A 21,118-nucleotide genomic window follows, 5' to 3' on the forward strand; every position below is an offset into this window, starting at 1 on the left:
GAGGCCTCTGGTTCGATACCGGGACCAAGCAGACTTTTTCGGTTGCGCTCTTGCCACCTAGTTTTGTTTGGAGATTTGCATTTGTCCTTGGTCCGCCTTGTTCCCATTTCTCCAGTAAATATTATCGTCATACTTGTCCAGCTCGCTTGCTGCTTTGCATTAATTTTATTATTTCATGTCTAAATTAAATCTTGTTTGTAAGGACAAGCACGCCTCCTTCTTCTTTCCTTTCGCCTCACAAATAGAGAGTCTATACACCAGGGCGTGGACCGAACGTTCAATCGGATATTCTATTTAAGTTAGAAATTTGTTTGTTAATGGGATCAGTATTCTTTTTAAACCGAACCTGTGACAGTCGTCTTCTAAATGGCTTTGGGGGACTAAGCCCTAAACATGGTTGGCGAATACCGAGTTTTTAGTTAGTCGTGATAATCACCCCCCATTTGGTAGATTTAGTTCATAAAGTAGTTAATCAGCGGATGAACAGGTGACGGTCACAGTATGCCAATACAATTAATATTTTGTACCAGAATCCTTCTCATTGTTTCCTTTTATATCGTAAAAATACGGCTATTCTTCAGTTTTGCAGTATAAAATATATTTCTAAACTACGAACCAACAAAAATATCAGCTCGCTACTTGTGGACTTCAGTATTTTCTGTTTTAAATTGAGCGAGTTGAAATGTAATTGTTGTTTTTCAGGAACTGCGTTTGTGCACTAACACATGGTCACTGCTTGGAAGCAGTGACCATGTGTTAGTTTATAGCTTAAGCAAAAAGCGTATTGTATCTCCTATTTCTAACCTCGAAGTTCCTTCTGCATAAACAGTACGCATCCCGTCAAATTCGAGTATACAAATTAATAATACGAAAAACGCGTTGTTTTGGCATTTCATGATTAAAAGGGTTGCAAACTAACATGAAAAAAAAAGCGTACTTGGCATACCAATGTGGATTTGGTGCTAGTTGTCCTGCTGCCATGGGTTTTAGGGCAAGACAGTTTATGTCTACAGTCGCGTTCATTGAACAATGAATATTTCTCTGCAACTGCTTTGATCAGAATTGCTTCTCGTGGTTCTGAAATATTGTTCTGTGTAGATGTTTGGGTAGAATTAGTGGTTGTACTTATAGGAATGGCGATATATAACACTTGAATCAACAAAGCTTTTAAGGGCAACTCCGGTCAAACCCTGAAGCATGTAAATGACCGGTGCGGTTTTTGTTATACGAAATACGTTCAAAACACAAATGTTAAGCCGAAACAAACCAGCTTAATTGTTTTTTTAAAACCATTTATAAGGGCGCAAAGAGCTCCTCTTTATCAGACAGAGTGCGGGTTACATGTTAGTAAGGCGGCACTTGTCTAAACGTACCGCGTGTGCTTTGTATCTTCTCCCGTGCCTTGGCTTTGTTGTGTAATGTATAGACGCTTTCAGCGCGCGCCATATTGAACCGCCATAGCCGACCTTCTCTTGTCTTACCGAGATGCCGAGCCACTGCAGCGGGCGTTGACGAGTCTCCACAAGGGCCTATGCTGGGGAGAAGGACACGGTAGAATCTAAAATGGCAATGACCTGCCCTGCTACGGCAATGATAGAGTAAAGGAAACTAAATAAGAGGAAACAAAAACTGAAGGTCGGTCATGGCGGCGCCCATGCACAGCTGCCTGAAAGCGTCTATATGAAATAAAGCTGCTTCCCAACTTTCTTATTTCTTGTTTTGTTTTACTGCTTTTCGTGACCTTCGGGTGTAATCGTTTTATATATTGGTGCCTAAGCCATGCAATCGAGCTGTGCTATTCTGGACAGCGCCACCGCGTGAAAACGCTATGTGCTAGCTATGACCTGATAAAGTATCGCCGCCGTAGCGGATGATGAAGGCTCTATACAACGCGACGTGCAAGAGTTTCCATTCTGCGTTATGCGTGTTGAAATCAACCTAGCACTATCGCTAACTACTCTCCCGCACAAACTATTTTATGCATAGCACGCAGGTTAAGTAGCACCCATATGCAAACAACATCACAACCCGTAAAACTCACGCCACTAAGTAAAATGCTGTTCCAGTATTAACTTTCCCCTCTTATGCTTACCGTAGGGTTTAATTTCCTCGAGTAAAACACAAGTGTCTAACGATCCAGCGACGCTGCACTCCTTGCGCAAGCACCCACCCTTGATAAAAACCAATATACTAATATTATCAGTTTTGTTTTCTTACTATATATGTAAACAAAGAACACTTTTTTGTGCTTTTAAGAAAGAAACAGTATACTACCAGTATGCTTACGTTTTACTGAAAGCGTTTTTTACGTGCATTCTCTTGTAAAACAAAACGTGAAGAATTAGTAGGTTCAAGAATAATAAAAGCATCCTTTTAGAAAACTTGATGTATAATAAAATGTATGTTTTAAAGGTAAATAACGTACACTACAAGTGCACTTCTCGGTCTTACCGCTGACTGACGATGAGCAGCGGCTCACTGGCGAAGCTGAAGATTCAGTTTCCTGGGTATGCACTTTCAGCAGGTCGGTCGCTCGACCGCACCAGCCAGAGCGCCAACTGTCCCGCACCTTCATGGCAGCAACCTCTCCGTTCTGGTGGAGAGTGTGCACAGGCTGCTTCCCATTCTCAGGTGGGCCCGGCAGCTGCAGCAGCCGTACCTGTCTGCACTCCGCGTTCCCCTTCCCGAAAAATGAGTCAACGCTCTCTGCGCACTCATCGGAGAAACTGTCGTCTTCCAAGAAGCGCCATTGTTCTCGTGTCGCTCCCGCAGTGCCAAAAAGGCAGGAAGGGGCGGACTCGGGTAGTGCCCTGTCCAGCACACTCCCAGTTCGTTCTGTTGGGATGCTGCAGGCCGTGGCCGGAGTCTGCAGCCCCGTGCCCAGAGCCTACCCAAAGCCTTACCGAAATCCTCGTCCCAAGAGGCAGAGGCAATGGGTGACGACAGTGATGTGTGCGCGCCTATGTCTGATCAGGACGGCGTGGACTGACAGATGCCTAAATCTAAGCATAAGAGAAAAAAAAAGTAACCCCTCCAAAGTTACGTTGTACATTCGTTTTTGCAATGCGCGGCAAAGTAAAGGTTTTTTTTTTACTTGTTCTTTACTACTTTTACTGATTTACTAATATTTTACTTTGTTTTAGAATAATGGCTAAATTTGCTTTTACATAGGGAATTGCAACCGGATTTAACGGTATATTCACGATGTTAACATTTTTATGGACGATCTTAGTCCTATAGCTTTGTGTTTAGAAGAGACGCACCTTAATGGGTCCTGATGCGTCTGTTTTAGGACGTCACCAAGTTTTTAGAAAGGGTCGTTCTACATCAAACTGATATGGTGGAGTAGCGGTGATCGTCCATAGTGGAGCTGTTTGTTCTGAGATTCGTCTTTCTACACCCTTTAAGGCTGTGGCTCTATGTCTACACTTGAACCGCCTTATCATCGTTCTTGCCATCTATATTCCACCAAATGTTCCACTGCATACTTACGATCTTTGTGATTTAGTTACTCACATCCGTCACCCCTTTTTACTGTTAGGAGATTTTGATGCCCACCAGACCTTGAGAGGCGGCACTCACCAGGACTCGCGCGGTAGAGTCGTTGAATGGGTTTTGCTGTCATCTATAGTCTGTGTCTTTTGAACAGCAGAGATCCTACTTTTTTCAGCGCAGCTCACACCTCATTTACCTCTATTGGCCTTCCCACTCTATATCCGTCCTTGATGTCTTCATTTACATGGAGCGTATTAAATAATGTCTTTTTAGAAGGCACCACTTTCCGGTTGCTCTGGTGAGCGTAACGACTATGCCCAGTCTTGTGAAACAGACTCCCCTTTGGAAACTAGAAAAAAAAAACAGATTGGGCACTTTTTGGCCAAAAATCAGAGCTTGTTCTCTTTATGTTTTTTTTTTTTTCATTAGCTCATGACGAAGCGAGAGTTTACATCGCAGAACATATAATTAGTGCTGCTCTTTGCTCCATCCCTCAAACCTCTTTGAACATCCACAAAAAATGTAAGCCATGGCACAATGAGGATCGCTCAACCACAAAAAAGAACCAAGATATGACCTGGGGCGTCTTTCGTATATACACGACTTCTGTGACGTTGGTTGAATTCAAAGGACTCAGAGCTCGTGCTTGCTTGACTCAGAAGCAGGCTAAAAGAAAGTCTTGGAGAGGTTACTTGTCCTCCATCAGCATTTATATTTCAGCAAAGAAAGTGTGGGACCAACTTCACAAGATGGAGGGGAAATACCGCTGTTTTACGATCCCCCTTTTTCTTCTTCCGGAGTCTCATTGCTAGACCAGGCTAACGCGTTAGGCACTCACTTTTCTGGTGTTTCAAATTCCACATATTACTCTCCAGCATTCCTTAATATGTTATGTTGTTGCTGAATTTCTGCATCTGATGAACGCACGTACTATATCTGTAATGTGTTTTATACTTCGTGCTCTCGTGTCACTATTTCTTTTTTAGACGTGTTTACTGTTTTATGTCCTCCTATCGTTTCCATTTTTTTTTTAAATACCCACAACCTCCTCCCCAAAACAGAGTAGCCAAACAGGACTTTAACCTAAATTAACCTCTCTGTTCTTCCTTTTCTAACTCTTTCTCTCTATATATATATATATTTTAACTGGTAAAGGCTTATGATACCACTTGGAGCTACGGCACCTTGCGCGACCTTTCCATGTACGGAGTACGCGGTAGAATGCTTGAATACATAAAGAGCTTTTTTGTGTAAATGCACTTTTTGCGTTCGGATGTGAACAACTTTATATGAGTGGTTCGTTCAAGAAAATGGTGTTCCTCAAGGTGGAGGACTAAGCGTCACACTATTTGCCATATGAATTAACTCTCTAGTAAAGTCATTATTCCCTCAGTATCTTACTCGCTATATGTGGATGACATTCGTATATCTGTAGCTTCCTGTAATATGTCTTGATGCGAGCGACAGCTACAATTGGGAATAAATAAAATTACTGCACGGGCTGATAAGATTGGGTTTAGGTTGTTTTGCGAGAAAACTCTTTGTGTTCCTTTTTCTTTAAGGCATGGTTTCTGGTAAAAATTCTACTCTTTTTTTTTAATTAAAACAACATTGCTGCGAAAACCGAGCACAAATTTCTAGGATTTTTTTTTTTCGGTGGTAAACTTACTTCACTTTCGCATCTCAAACCGATAAAGCAAAAACCCTCTGCAGGCATCGGACGCATAGAAAGTCCTTTCACACAAATCGTGGGGCTCGGAAAACAAATATATCTTTGGTCTATAGTCTTCTCTCATTCGATCCCGGCTTGACTATGGTTCAAGAGTCTATGACTCCACGAGACCGCCTGTCTTAAAAATGCTCAGTCCAGGACAACACTTTGGGCTGCGTTTGGTGTCTCGTTCTTTTGGAAGCTCCCATGCAGGGCGTCGAACCGAAATTTTTATCGGTTCGGTTCCGGTTTGGGTTCACGGCTTTCGGTTCGGTTCCGGTTCAGTTCCGGGGAGCCAAAAATAACAGTTCAAACCGGTTCGAACCGGTCCGAACCGGTTTGAACCGCTAAATTGAGAATATATTTTCCGTGTTCTTTTGGCAATATACACTATTTCCGTTGTGAACCGGTTAACTCTATAGTTTCTTCGATCGTCCGCGCAATTTACCTTTGTTCTTAGGTACCAAAAATATTAAATTCAGTTATTTAATTTTGACGCAAGAGTAGAAGAAAATCTACATTAACATACATAACGTCGTGTTCATACGACTCAATATCTATTTGTTTACGAGTAAAATATATATTGCCTGAATCAAAATGTTTAAGTACAAGAGTAAAGAGTTGAGCTTGTTGGCACATACCTGCAAATAGATTAGCTTCTAATTTAGAATTATACTGTATTTTCTTGTCCTTTGTTCATGTTAAAGTAAAATTCTAAAGTTCAAGCTGATCTATTTACACGGTATAAAATGTTGTCGCGAAGTGTGGTAGGTCGTCTAAAATGCCCGTGACTGGTACAACTCTGTGTGTCAGTATTAAAAGTGAAATCGTGTCATTGAACTAAGGAATTAATAACATCACATAAAAATCTGAAAGGAGCATGCACCTTGTGGCCATATATCATGAAATAAGGTTTACGAAATACACTTCACATTATTTATACACATATATATATATATATATATATATATATATATATATATATATATATATATATATATATGATGCTAAAAGCAATGAAATTTTCGACATGTAACAAAGTTTTCGGGTAACTCCTTTCAGTCTATCTTTTATAGAAACACCGAGCGGCAATCCAAATGCCTGTTGTTCTAACTAAACGTCGTTTACACTCAGCACCGCACGCATGCGTCTAATCATGGAGCAAGGAGTAATTGCAATTGTTCACTCTACTATATACGCACCTTCGCACTCAGATCGAATCTGACCCAAAATAGCGCTTGCCCAAGTGAACATTTTCTTATACAGAATAAGCTGGCATAGCCTGGCTGTTGAGGTTTGTTGTTGACAAGATGCCGGACAATTTAATTTGCAAATGAGCATCACCCTTGCTAATTGATGATTTTAACACGATAGCGTTAACGAGCTCATATCGCAGAAAAATCGATGTCGGTGGCGTGACTGGAAAATCCTGATTGGTCGATAGGTTCATGACGTCAGAGCTACATACCCTAGCGCAAGAATTTCAAACAACCCACAATGCTTACGTGAAACGTGACATCACGCGTGGAATGAGGGTGATTAAAACATGACATGTAATGCGAAGTAAAGGTCACCGTATGTTTCAAATGGTTTCACTTATGAAAGTAATTCCTTTGCCTTAAAGAAAAAATTAATAAGTTTAGGCAGGATTCGAACCCACAACCCTTAAGTTGCGAGTAAGACGCTTTTCACTAGGCCACGCGAGGCACGCTTGCGCGGCAAATGAGAATGCGATGCAAACGAGGCCCGTTGACGCGATCGCGTTCCACTTTTAAAGGCGAAGCTTAAGCGACCTTCAAAATTATTTTTTGTTTAGTAAAACGAAGTAGTATTTCACGTTCTACTCGACAAGGCAGCTACTTAATTGGACATTTTCTGATGGTTTGCGTGCGTAATCATCATAGTTCCACCGCGCGCCCCTGTTTAATTTCTTTTCGTCCAGCCCACAGACACATAAAACTAATGTTCGCCAGATAAAAAAGGCAATAACAGACTTTTATATGTTTGAGAAGTTACATGTGTGAGGAACACATAGTTATTTAAATTAGCTTTAAAATCAGAAATGTGCGTAAGGCCGTCCCATATCACTTACAAAATGCCTGTCGAGGATAAAAACGCCGGAAAAGATTGGCAGAACCGCTTTAAAATAATTTGGGGGGCATTGCTTTAGAGTGGTCGGCCCTCTATTTATGTTGTCAAATATTCAATTAGTAATTAAATATATTTTATACTGATAAAAAAAAATTACAGTATAAAGTTCACATAACCGCTTGAGACCGACTTGGAAGGACGATACTCGAAACTACACGAGCTGTGGACTCTACGTAAAAGTGTTTTTCTGTTTGCTGATTGGCATTGTGAAACATCGGGTTGCAGGGTACGCTAAAAAGGACTCTATGCTCACATGATGAATGGGAAGTCAAAAACAGGAAATGTTCAAAAAGAGAAAGATAATTCATGTTATGTTTTCCAAATAATCCCTTCCAGAACGCCTTACTGCAAAGAGAGATGCGTAAAGATGCACGCAATGATATTCCTGATTTTACATAAATAGCGCGAAGGACAGACAAAGATTCTTGAAATTTTAGTATATTACATTTCATCAGCTTGCATGAGCTCGAAACTTCCGAAATACTGCCTCAGGAGGTAAATATTATATTCGGTTTTACCTGCACTTGTTTTGAACCCCCACTTTACAGCACTATGATAGAATAGTCATGCGTTCTAACACTTCCCTAGGCTGCCATATCTCATCGCGAGACTGCTATAAATACTTCACAAATTTACAATTAGAACATCTATGGCTAGTGTTGCGAACATAATATTTCACCAGAAAGCTGAACTATTTAGCATGGTATGCACGTGACGTTATCACACTATAGACTGGTGGTCATTCTGATTCCTCCTTGGTGAGAAAGTCGAATTCGACGGTGCAAAAGGCAGGCTGCAGGAGGTGCAAGCTCAGTGAAAGCAAAGTATTTGAAAGGCTAGTATTATTATTCTTAGTGCATCGTCGTGAGGAGCGGTGCTAGCGTCTGGCATGACAAAAACGTGCTCTTTGGCAAGAGCGCTTTTCCAATCAAAGTAGTTTCCGGGGTCACGCTTTTTGGTATGCGCCAAAGATGCAGGGAAGAGGAACCTTTACAACACAGTATGTTTCTAAAACTCCCCCCCCCCTCCCCCCCCCCCGGCCCCACACACAGACGCACATCTTTATGCAGCGGTGCTGTTAAGGGCTAGTCATGCGTTACCGCCATCTATAAATGGCGACGGCAACCAGACAGCCGGCTTGCCAGTTGTTTGGTTGCCACTGTGGCTCATAAATGGCGGCAACCCCTCCAGCCTTTCCAGTCTGGCTTGCCGACTTGCGGCCGGCCATTACTTCATTCCCACCATAGTACAGCATTTCTGGCCTTCCTTCTTCACCAGAGTGGAAAGGCTGAAAGTATTCCTGAGGAATTGCCTCCTTCGTTTGTGTCTGTTCATTCGACAATTTTATTTGACACTTGTTAACCGCAACCTTTCATTGCTCTTATTTTGCACCCCGTGAAGTTTAAAGGGGTCATGAAACGATATCGGGTTGGAATGTGCATAACTTCCGAGGCGTACTGTTTCCCTGGTCCAAGTGTACTCGCACAGGGCGCCACTGACTCAGAAGCTTCTTTGTCGCGGTGCGATTGCGAGGATTGAACGAGACTATTTCTTTTAGTCTTGCCTTCTCAATGGTTGATAGCGTAATTGTGGGATCAAGACCACCCGCCTGTCGACAGTCGAGCGCGACTCATGGATCGGGCAGGAGAACTGTGTGAGCACCGTACATCGGCTCGTAACAATCAATGCCACGGCGGACACTTGGGTAGTGGCTCGTGTCCAACCACCGTGGTGATGAGAATAGTCGAACTCTAACAATGCCTGGAGCTCCAGCACGCGTTTTCTTCCTTTAAACCTCCAGCGCGGGGGTATGATTAACGTGGGCGGCATAAGATAGGCACCAGGCCATGTGGCTGCTTCTGGCTCCGAGTTGAGGTGATGAACGATGCTCCTATTTCTCTAATTTTTTCGGCGACTACCATTGCCTAGAAAAAAGAGAAAATCCAAGTTCCATCAGTTATTAACGCTAGGGACTGATCCTGAGTAGTATTTAGTAATGTATATAAATATGTTATAGCTCATTTAAACAAAATACAGAGGGGTCGAAACTTTTGCGATAACTTGAGAACGACGCTCGTGTGAGACTTACAGCGACTGCCAACGTTCGGCTGTTCTTCTCACGTCACTAAACTATCTTATTTTTTTAGGTATTCCTTCCGTACACGCGTGTAGTTCTATGTAACGTCATATTAATAGGTCGCATTTAGTCATTTCAAAACTTCTATTGTTAGGGAAATCTTTCGTATATACTTCAGCAACAACGAAAAGATGTTTGAATGCCTCAATAATGTAAAATTGGTCTTGCAATATTTCTTTTTCTACTTTCAATAAATAGTGTTAAGAAATAACCCGTGACGTTGATAGGTTGCGAAAACATCCATTAGGTTTCCTCTAATAACAGACGCAGAAAAAATAAAGGACAGAGACAGCTGTCGATATCTCCTCAACTCGCAATTTGAACAAGCGGCCACGTGATCTGACCCTAATTATATACCGGCAGTGTTCATCGCAATCATGCCCTAGGCTGCAAGGGTTTGCAAAGCAAAAGCTTGGGCTCGGCTACAGATATTGTTAGTGTTGGGCTATTGATTGTCATATCTAATTGGCATGAGCCATTACCTGAATGTTTGGCCATGCTGATTGTCATGAACCCGAGCACTCGACTAGGGGTTATGAAAATCGCTTACGTCACGGTGTCACGTGACTCTTGGTGCGAAGTCATGATGTCGTGTTACGTCATCCTGTCAACAAGGTTAATATATCTAGTGACTTTCTCAAATGAAATCGATTTAACGCAACGATTTACGTGACGTCACGAGGCCACGTGACATTACTTGACAACATGTATTGACACCATCACGTCACGTGACAACTTGACACATGGTTAATCATAGTGCCAGCAAAGGTGCCATGAAAACCCACAATTTATCATACGTTGCAATTATGTATATGACGATTCGATCAACAGATAGAAATACAGCCGCCAATTGTTCATTCCCATATGTTTATTTTGTGATACTAGCAAACGAAGAAAAAAAATATTACCTTGAATCGTTTTGAACCGGTTACCGCTATATTTTTTTTTCGGTTCGGTTCCGATTCAGTTCCAAGATGGCGGCGAAGATTTCGGTTCAGTTCAGTTCCGGTTCGGCTAAAAATAACGGTTCTGTTCCGGTTTTCGGTTCGGTTCGGTTCCGGTTCGACACCCTGCTCCCATGTGCTTCGTTTTTTATATTATTGGACATAAAATGTCACTTGAAAAAAGGCGACAGCTGCTTAGCCTCACCTATGCTTAGAAAATTTTATGGACGCCAGCTCCCCCCTTTATACATGTATTCAAATCTCTAGGTTTTCTCACGTCTCTAACCAGAGGCCAACAGTTAGGCGGCTTTGAAATCTTCGTATTGAGAGTCTTCGCTGGTCAACAATCTCACTTATGATTTAAGCCTTTTCGATAGTTCATACCATACTGTCCCATGAAACGTCAGACTCATTTTCTCTGACTTGTGCTTCACAAAATTCAGGAAGGCATAGAGCTTCGCCTTTAATTTTACTGCAGGAATTCTTTGCACTGGAAGAAAAATGCAAAGATTATAAATAATTTTTACACTTCTAGCGCAAAGTCATCATTGTTAGGGCGGCTGTATACTCTTCTTGTTTTTTCAAAGTCACTCATCTAAACACTCTTGGTAGTATTTTTTCTGCCGAGCTATGTTGGGTCATGGTGGCCCTTGACTATAAATTCAAGGTAAAACAAAAAAAAAACCCATCATATTTTAGATTCCTAAATTGTTTCAAGGGCTATCCATTCTGTTTTATCAACAAAAAATCGGCTGATCCTAACTGTGCGTGTTAAACTGTAGCAGGGCCTACAGGATGAGCCCAACATTGGGCTTTGCTGGATTCCTAGCGATGTGGGCATTGCAGGTAACGGGCTGCAGATAAACTATGCGTCTTTTCGCAAAATCTTCCGGTGTCGCATGTTTCCATCCATCACCAAGACTTAAAATTGCCTACACGACTGGCAGTCTTTTCATCGTGGCAGTCCGAGTGGGATGCAGAGGTTAGCATTAAGCTTTACACCATCAAACTAGACCTTGGTGCCTGGGAACCATCTTACAAGAAATATAAATTCCAAGAGGTCCTCTTATTCCGCCTGAGAATTGGCCACACTTACCTTACACGTAACTACCTGCTTACTGGTGGTAAACCTCCGTCCTCTGAGAGAAACGGGAAACCTTTGACTGCTCTACATATTTTGTTTCTCTATTCTGGTATTCGCAAGCAGCCCAGATTATTTTTTCCCGATCTTTTCAAGTGTCGCGGTCTATTTCACCCTGCCTTACAACTTGATGGGCGACCACTGATCTCATTCAAACGGATTTTTGATTTTCTTGGAAATGTTGGATTTTAAACAAACTATAGAACTAATCTCTCATAGTTTAATTCTACTAAACCTTTTTTATTGACCTACCTTGTTTGCCGCAATATTGTCACGGGTGGTGACCAATAAACAAGAAATAAACAGGAATAAATAAACGTTTAATGTGGCGAACTTGTGCCAAAAATAAAGAAGGAGACAGAAGAAAGCAGAGCGTCGCGGGCGTCGAAGTCGGCGTGTCAGCAGAATCGAGCGCTAGGGCGAGACTGACTCGACAAGGTCGCGGGCGGCCTCTTATCTAGAGTGCGCCGCTATCTCGAAGATTCGGCGAAAGCGGTTCGAGCGTCGCGTGATCGGGGCGAGAATGAACACGTACTTTCTAGAAAACAAAAGCAGGGATAAATGATAGAAGTTACGTGCGGTACATGAATAAACGGGAACTTTCTGGAGGACCGTGACCGAGCGTTTCTTTCTCAGCCTTGCGCGCGGCATTACTCCCCCCTTTAAAAGTGCATCGCCCCGATGCAGTGTAAAACAAATCAAAATAAAAAAGAACGATAAACCAAAGAGTCTTTTGGAGCACAAAAGGTCCACAGTCCTATCGAGCGTAGTACGGCTTCAGGCGCACGACGTGGACGACCTCAGGTCGTGGTGGGCGGCGTGACGATGTTCGTGTTCCGTCGGGCATCACCTCGTAGTTCAGCTCGCCGAGGCGACGAAGTACCTTGTATGGTCCAAAGTACCGTTTCAGCAGTTTCTCACTGAGGCCGCGGCGACGGATGGGCCTCCAAACCCACACCCTGTCTCCGGGCTGGAAGTGAACGTCCCTGCGACCAAGGTTGTAGCGGCCCGCGTCGGCGCGTTGCTGGTCTTGAATACTGAGTCGGGTGAGCTGGCGGACTTCTTCGGCCCGTTGAGCAACCACCTGGGCATCGTCGCTCTCACTGTCAGCTGGCTCATGGGGCAGCATCGCGTCCAGCATGGTCGTTACTTTGCGCCCATGCACCAGTTGAAAGGGTGTCACTCCGGTGGTCTCTTGTACGGCCGTGTTGTAGGTAAATGTGACATACGGCAACACCTCGTCCCATATCTTGTGCTCCACGTCGACGTACATGGAGATCATGTCGGCGATGGTTTTGTTGAGTCTCTCCCTCAGCCCGTTGGTCTGCGGGTGGTACGCCGTGGTGCGACGATGGCTGGTGTGGCTGAGACGAAGGACTTCTTGCGTCAGCTGGGCCATGAATGATGATCCCCGGTCTGAGATCAGGACTTCGGGAGCGCCGTGCCGGAGGACAATGGACTCGATAAAAAACTTGGCGACTTCAACAGCCGTTCCTGATGGAAGGGCTTTTGTCTCGGCGTACCGCGTGAGATAATCTGTTGCGACGATTATCCATCGGTTTCCTTGCGTCGACGGTGGGAAAGGTCCGAGTAAATCCATACCGATTTGCTGGAATGGGGCAGATGGCGGCGCAATAGGCTGAAGAAGTCCTGCCGGTCTCGTCGGTGGCTTCTTCCTTCGTTGACACTCGTGGCAAGATCGGGTGTAGTGGTGTACTGTCTTCGCAAGCTTGGGCCAGTAGTACTTTTCGCGTATCCTCGCAAGAGTCCTGCTGTAACCAAGGTGTCCCGCCGTCGGGTCATCGTGGCAGGCTTGAAAAATTTCTTCTCGAAGACTGGAAGGAATCACCAACAGCCACGCCGTGTTGGTGTCGCTGAAGTTCTCCTTGTACAGTACGCCTTGTCGGATGGAGAAGGTTGGCAGTGTTCGAACAAAACCGCGGGGAACGGCGCTTCCTTGCCCCTCTAGGTGTTCGATGAGTGCTCGCAGCTCAGGGTCGTCTCGTTGGAGTGCTGCCATGTCGCTTACATCCAGAGCGCCGAGGAAACACTCATCGTCGTCCTCTTTGGTGCAGGCAGGACCGGCCTCGACTGGGGCCCTTGACAGGCAGTCGGCGTCATTGTGCTTCCGGCCGGACTTGTACACCACGGCCATGTCGAACTCCTGCAGTCGTAGGCTCCACCGAGCGAGGCGTCCGGAGGGGTCCTTCAGATTCGCCAGCCAGCAGAGCGAGTGGTGGTCTGTGACTACGCGAAAAGAACTTCCATACAAATATGGGCGAAACTTTGTTATTGCCCATACGACAGCGAGGCACTCCTTTTCGGTCGTTGAATAGTTCCTCTCCGCTTTAGACAGCGTCCGACTTGCGTATGCGATAACTCGCTCGGCTCCGTCCTGCACTTGGACTAGTACCGCACCCAGTCCGGTGTTACTGGCGTCGGTGTGGATCTCGGTTTCAGCAAACTGGTCGAAATGGCCAAGAATCGGGGGCGTCTGGAGACTTCGTTTGAGCTCGTCGAATGACCTCTGGTGTTCTTCTGTCCACTCGAACTTTACGGCGTCCTTCGTGAGGTGTGTCAGCGGTGCGGATAGCTTGGCGAAGTCTCGAACAAAGCGCCTGTAGTAGGCACAGAGTCCGAGAAATATTCTCACGGCCTTCTTGTCAGACGGCGGCGTAAATGCAGCTACGGCGCGGGTCTTCTCGGGGTCAGGTAGAACACCCTTGTTGTTCACGACGTGGCCAAGGAACTTTAGTTCCCCATAGGCGAACCGACACTTTGTTGGCTTGAGTGACAGGCCGGCGGTCTTGATGGCTTGAAGCACGGCTCGAAGTCGTCTGAGGTGTTCGTTGAAATCTCGTGAGAATACCACGACATCGTCCAGGTAGACGAGGCAGCTCTGCCATTTCAGACCTGCCAGCACGGTGTCCATGACGCGCTGGAAGGTGGCTGGTGCTGTACAAAGTCCGAACGGCATCACTTTGAATTCGTATAGTCCGTCGGGAGTGACGAAGGCAGTTTTCTCCCGGTCACGTTCGTCGACTTCAATCTGCCAATAACCACTCTTCAGGTCCATCGACGAAAAATATCGGGAGTGGCGCAGTCGGTCTAACGTATCATCGATGCGGGGGAGCGGATAGACGTCCTTCTTTGTCACGGCGTTCAGTCGACGATAGTCCACGCAGAACCGCAGGGTTCCGTCCTTCTTCTTTACAAGGACGACTGGGGACGCCCATGGGCTCCTTGAGGGTTGAATGATGTCGTCGTCGAGCATCTCCTGGACTTGATCTTGAATCACTTTCCTTTCCTTCAAGGAGACCCGATACGGCGACTGGTGGACAGGAAGTGCGTCGTCGTCGGTAACAATGCGATGTTTTGCCATTGGTGTTTGGCGAATCTTTGATGTCGTGGCAAAACAGTCACTGTATTCGGCAAGGAGATCAATCAGTTGCCGGCGCTTCGTAGCTGGGAGCTCGGGGTCAATGTCGAGCGGCGGCGGCGTCGTGCTTTTCTGCTGTGGCGACGAGGTTTCCTCGGAGATTGCGGTGACCACCGCTGGCGCTTGAAGCTCCTCGACGTGGCCCACGGTGGTACCCTTCGTTAGGTGCTGCGGCTCCTCTCGAAGGTTCGTCACAAGAACAGTTGTAGGTCTTTCTTGGAGATCCGTTACGCCTCTTGCGACGCCAATTCCTTTCTCGAGGAGCAGTTGGACGCTGCCTTCCAGAAGAGCTTCACCGTGCATGGCGGCGTCGGCCATAACGGTGACGAAAACACTCGACCGCGGCGGTAGGTTCACATGGTCGGCGATAAGTCGGATCGCGGTTGATGTTGTGTTGGTCTCCACCGGCGGTAAAACAGGTTTCCGCAGCGTCAACTGGTTTGCCCCGAGGTCGATGACGGCGCCATACTCGCAGAGAAAGTCCATTCCGAGGATAACGTCCCTCGAACAGTCTTGCAGAACGACGAACTTCACAGGGCACGTTTCACCGTGGATCTCGACGCGAGCAGTGCATCTCCCGACTGGCGTGATGAGATGTCCTCCGGCGGTTCGTATTTGGGGTCCATCCCACGGCGTCATGACTTTTCGCAGGCGGCGAGAGAGCCTCCCACCCAAGACTGAGTAGTCTGCTCCGGTGTCCACGAGTGCCGATGAGTCGAGGCCGTCAATAACAACGTTTAAGTTGTTGGACACCGAAGCAGGAGCGTCGTTGTGATCCGTATCGTCGGGAGAGTGGGAGCGCTCCGTCGTTCTTGGAGGCTCTTTACGTCGGTCGTCTTCGGCAACTCCACCTCCAGGGGTAAACGCGCCTAGTTTCCCCGGCGAGGAGCGAGGGGCGACAGGCTTTCACGTCGGGGTCGGTGCATCGGCGAAGCTGGACGTCGCGGTGACGGCGACCGGAACTCTCGGCGGGACGCAGGCTCGGGGGACTGGGGTCGTCGCAGGTACTCGTCGATCTCCAGAGGGCGTTCACCATACCGGGGGCGCGGGTCGCTTGGGTGGAATCCGCGCAGCCCGAGTCGACGGTATGGGCATCGGCGGTAGGTGTGGTCTGCCTCCCCGCAGTGGAAGCACAGAGGGCGTCGGTCGGGCGTTCGCCACACATCCGTCTTCCGGGGTGCACGGGGCTCCTGGCTGGCGTACTGGGGCTGGTCGTCGTGGCGTCGGTCGTGCTGCGGCGCAGGAGACTGGCGTCGGGGCGGCGCGACATAGGCGCGAGGAGGAGGCGGTGGCCGTCGGGCCACTGCGGCGTAAGTTAGCGCGGGTTCTTCGGAGACTGCTGCGCTGATGGGAGCCTCTGGTTGAATGGCTCTCTGCACCTCTTCCCGCACGACCTCAGCGACGGAGAGCGAAGCTGGTCGGTCCGCGGCGGGTAGTAGCTTTCGCAGCTCCTCCCGGACGACGTCGCGAATGATCTCGCGAATGCTTGGGACGCTGGACCCAAGGTCGCAAGCGGACGGCGGAACCGCGCTGACGCCGGGTAGCCTCTGGTAGTGGCTGGCTCGGGCTTGCAGGGCACGCTCGATGTTCGTTGCCTCGGCGACAAAGTCTTCGACATTTGTCGGAGGGCTGCGGACAAGGCCACCAAAGATGTTTTCTCTCACGCCCCGCATGAGGATTCGTAGCTTCTTCTCCTCTGTAGCCCGAGGGTCGGCGCGGGTGCTCAGGCGCAGGACGTCCTTTACGAAGCCGGTGACACTCTCGTTGGGGCCCTGGGTTCTGGTTCGCTGTAGGTCCTCGGCTCTCTCTCGGCGGTGGTGGTTGATGAAGGTAGCCTTGAGATCGTTCTTGAAAATGTCCCACGACGTCAGGGAGGACTCATGATTCTCGTACCAGTGCTTGGCAGTCCCCTCAAGCGAAAAATAGACATTGTGTAGGCGCTGCTCGTCTGTCCAGCAATTGTGGCGGGCAACGCGTTCATACTGGTCAATCCAGTCTTCGACGTCTTCGTTCTGCTCGCCGTGGAATGGAGCCGGTGTCCGAGGAGCGACGGGTAGGTAGACGACGGCAGGAGCGGCGGGGGTCTGCGACTGGTTGGCCATCGTCGGCTGCCTGGTCCTGGGTGGTAAAGGTCCGTATTCCGGGTGTAGCCCTTGGGTTCGGCGACTTGATCGAGTCTCGATCTGGTCTTCGTTGGGTCCTCGGGAGCTTGGGTTTGGACTTGCAGTGCGGGAACTTGGGGGGCTGCGCTGCACGAACATGCGGTACCCCGCACCTCCACCAAAATGTCACGGGTGGTGACTAATAAACAAGAAATAAACAGGAATAAATAAACGTTTAATGTGGCGAACTTGTGCCAAAAATAAAGAAGGAGACAGAAGAAAGCAGAGCGTCGCGGGCGTCGAAGTCGGCATGTCAGCAGGATCGAGCGCTAGGGCGAGACTGACTCGAGAAGGTCGAGGGCGGCCTCTTATCTAGAGTGCGCCGCTATCTCGAAGATTCGGCGAAAGCGGTTCGAGCGTCGCGTGATCGGGGCGAGAATGAACACGTACTTTCTAGAAAACAAAAGCAGGGATAAATGATAGAAGTTACGTGCGGAACATGAATAAACGGGAACTTTCTGGAGGACCGTGACCGAGCGTTTCTTTCTCAGCCTTGCGCGCGGCAATATGTCCATTGATGCACTTGCGCCATTGATACCGTAAACAACGAAAAAACACCATGCACAGTACCCTCAAAGTCAGCTACACAAGGGAACCACCATAAAGTTTTGCAAATTAAAAAACAAAATGGAACAGAAAATCTAGCTGGATTTCTTGCTGGAAAGTTGAAATCCAGTTTGTAGACAATTGTCTTCAAACTGGATGTTAAGTTTCCACCAAGAAATCGATTTAGATTTGCTGTTCCATAATCTAGTTCGCGAAGAGATATACCAGGGTTTTCGGTAGGGGAATGCGAATCGCAAGAAGCTTATCCTTAGCGGTAACGTAAGGCAAGGGGCAGAGGACTGACCTCTGAGAGAAAAAAAAAAAAACTTTATTTTTTGTTCAATATTATAAGCAGTGTTTCACCTAAACAGGACGAATTGAACTTAGTCGTTCACTCGCGCGATGCAGACGTGTTAGTGCTAACTAAAAAATGGCTTTCCGTGGAGGTTCGAAACTTTAAACTTTTTAATACAGCAAGCGCTTCAATGTTAATCGGCATGATAGAGGGCAATAGTAACGCGTTGGTGTTTTAATCGCCGTTGTCGGTAAACCTTTTATTATTTTTCTGTATATGTCGTAAGCAATCGAGAACTTGTTGAAGTAGAGCTTTCCGTATGTTACAAAAAGTTTTTCTTAGGTGTTTGCTATCAACCGCCTTTGTTATGTGCTTTTTTGTTGAAGATTTACATGATGCAATTATTCAAATATATTTTTCGATTTCCAAATTTAACAATTATGTTACTAAGCCACTTTAATGTATATAAATTATCTGGCTTTCCTCAGTTCATTATCTACTGATTGTATTATTTTCCTTAGAAATGTGCGCAAATTATATTTTCTCTCAAGTCGTATCCCGACAACTTCAATTATATCATTGACATGGAATGTTTTAGATATTGTGTAGAACTTGCCGCTCCTATGCTTTACACACCAGGTTTAAGGGTTTATTGCTGCTTCATTTCAGGTTAAGCACTCCCGTTCTTGGCGATTATAGCCACAATCAATATATCAAATATATTTAAAAAGCGGACTTTGGCGCTATTCGAGAGATGTCTTCTATTCTAGAAAAGTGTGTGCAATAAGTTAACGAGTTTTATTTAATAATAACTAGAAGTTGTAGAAAGACAAAATTTATTCTTTCACAAGCGCCTTTATACCGCTGAGAATGGTCACATTATACCGAAACTAGCCCACGTTTAACGAGTCATTGAAAATGTTGTCAATTTAGAACAAGATGCATGTTAGACATTCAAATAACAGTTCCGTTGGAATATCTACTTCTCTGCAGCAAAGGATTACAAAATAGCTCTAAAAAAATTAACCATTCTATATTAAATCCAACATTCTCTTGTAGTTTTTGTAAAAAGCAGTACAGAATTATTGTACTCAAAACGTACTGACCCAGTACTTAGAGGAAGTGCTAACACCATACTTACTTCACACGTTTATAAAACACTAATTAGACTTTGTCTGGACCTAAACACACTGCTTTTAGAGGTCTAGTACATTGCAAGTACACCGCAAATACAGTAAACATGTAAATTTATTAAACTCTAAGTGCATCACTAGTAGACTATGAGCACACTACATTTAGAATGGAAGAATACCTTTATGTACAATCGGTATACGTGAAAAGCGCAAGTTTGTCTGCTTTTCGCGAAGGGGATGTGGTGACATGACAATGCCGATTTTTTATTCAATTTGATTGGAACGAGAGCGAGTAGACCTCATTGCTAGCTGCATTGAGGTCTATGGACTCTTCTTCCAATCGAGCCAGTCAGAGCTCGGCGTTCTGACGTCACCGCAACCCTTACGCAAGAAGCAGACGAACTTGCGCTCAGAATTGTTAACCATGCGCCTAGTGTGTTTTGACGCATGTATTTCTTTAGGTGTCATAATACAGAAACATTATTAGTTACAGCTTTAAAACAAGAAACTAATTGTAACGCAAGTGCTAGCAGGGACAAGAACCCAGAGCCACTATTTGGCTACCCACTGAACATATTCACTTCGCATAATTTTGCAAATGCCGAATACTTCTTTTAAGAACGGCGCAGCAGAGTCGCATCCACGCAAAAAGACATAGCATAGAAAAAAACTTCAAAATATCAAAGCAAGATGGTTATTTTAAACGACAATTTCAACCAGCATGCAACACGAAGAAATTAATACATTTTCCAGAAGTTGCTTTGAGACGAGACACAGCCCACGGATTTTGGTCACGCAATGCGCGAAAGAACCTGATATGTAAATAAAACCTGACGGCCTACTTACGATATAAACGGCCTTGAGACGAAACGTGGTAGAGTGGATACACACGGCCCATCCGGCTTCTCCAGAGTCTAGAACTAATCGTCTGTCAGGGTCTCCAGCAAACAAGAGTAAATAAAGCAGGAGGATTTCGCAGTCTGCAGGCAGCTCGCACTTGAACCACCTCCGAACCCTGGACTGCTGTATGGGTCAGCCAGATTGCCACTTCTTCGTCCTCATTTCACGCCGCTTCCTCAGGTCATGTCGAGCGCCGCTTCACCAGCTCCACGCGGACTATCTTGCTCCTGTAAGCATGGGCATGCATGCTGAACATCCGTTTAAGCCCCTAATACTGCTGCAAGGCCGCGTAACAGCCAGCCCAGCAACTAGGCCTGGTTCGTTAGACTGAGACTTCTTCCGCTTACCGTATTATCCGCGCGCACAGGGAGTTGGGTATCGCGACCCTCACTGATTTTCTCGAACACAGATGATTCTCGGTTGAAATGTAATCTCAAGCATCTGACTAGAATCGCTAATCAACACACATCTACACGAACAATGACTCGCCGTATTTCCTACGCAGATCTTCAGGCAACATTTTGGAGCGCAGCTCTTAGGCGCTCGTTTCTAGCTTGAGCGGCGTCGGCGTCGGCGTCACCGTCGGCGTCGCCGTCGCCTTTGGCATAACCGCGCGGAGCATTACGGTACGCGTGACGTCACTGATGACGTCATCAGTGACGTCATCGGCATTCGCATTGTCATCGTCCCTGATGACGTCATCAGTAACATCACTGATAACGGCAACGGCATCGTCACTGATGACGTCATCAGCATTCGCATCGTCATCGTCACTGATGACGGTACTGATGACGTTACTTGTGATGAAGACGTCAACAGTGAAGTCACTGGTGACGTCACTGATGACGTAATTCTCACGTGACCTCATAGGGGTCACGTGACCCCCATGAAGTTACGGGACCCTTGTGATGTCAGATGACCCCCGTGAGGTCACGTGACCCTCGCGAGGCGACGGCGACGCCGCTCGGAGGGAGGAGAAGCAGAGAGGATGAGGACGTGAGAAGGGAGGAGGGATATACCTTTCGCTCAGTACCCTTCCCTCCTCCTCTTCAAGAGCTGCGCTC

This window comes from Ixodes scapularis, unplaced genomic scaffold (genome assembly GCF_016920785.2).
Source record: "Ixodes scapularis isolate PalLabHiFi unplaced genomic scaffold, ASM1692078v2 PGA_scaffold0__279_contigs__length_252992795, whole genome shotgun sequence".
In the NCBI taxonomy this organism is placed as follows: Eukaryota; Metazoa; Arthropoda; class Arachnida; order Ixodida; family Ixodidae; genus Ixodes; species Ixodes scapularis.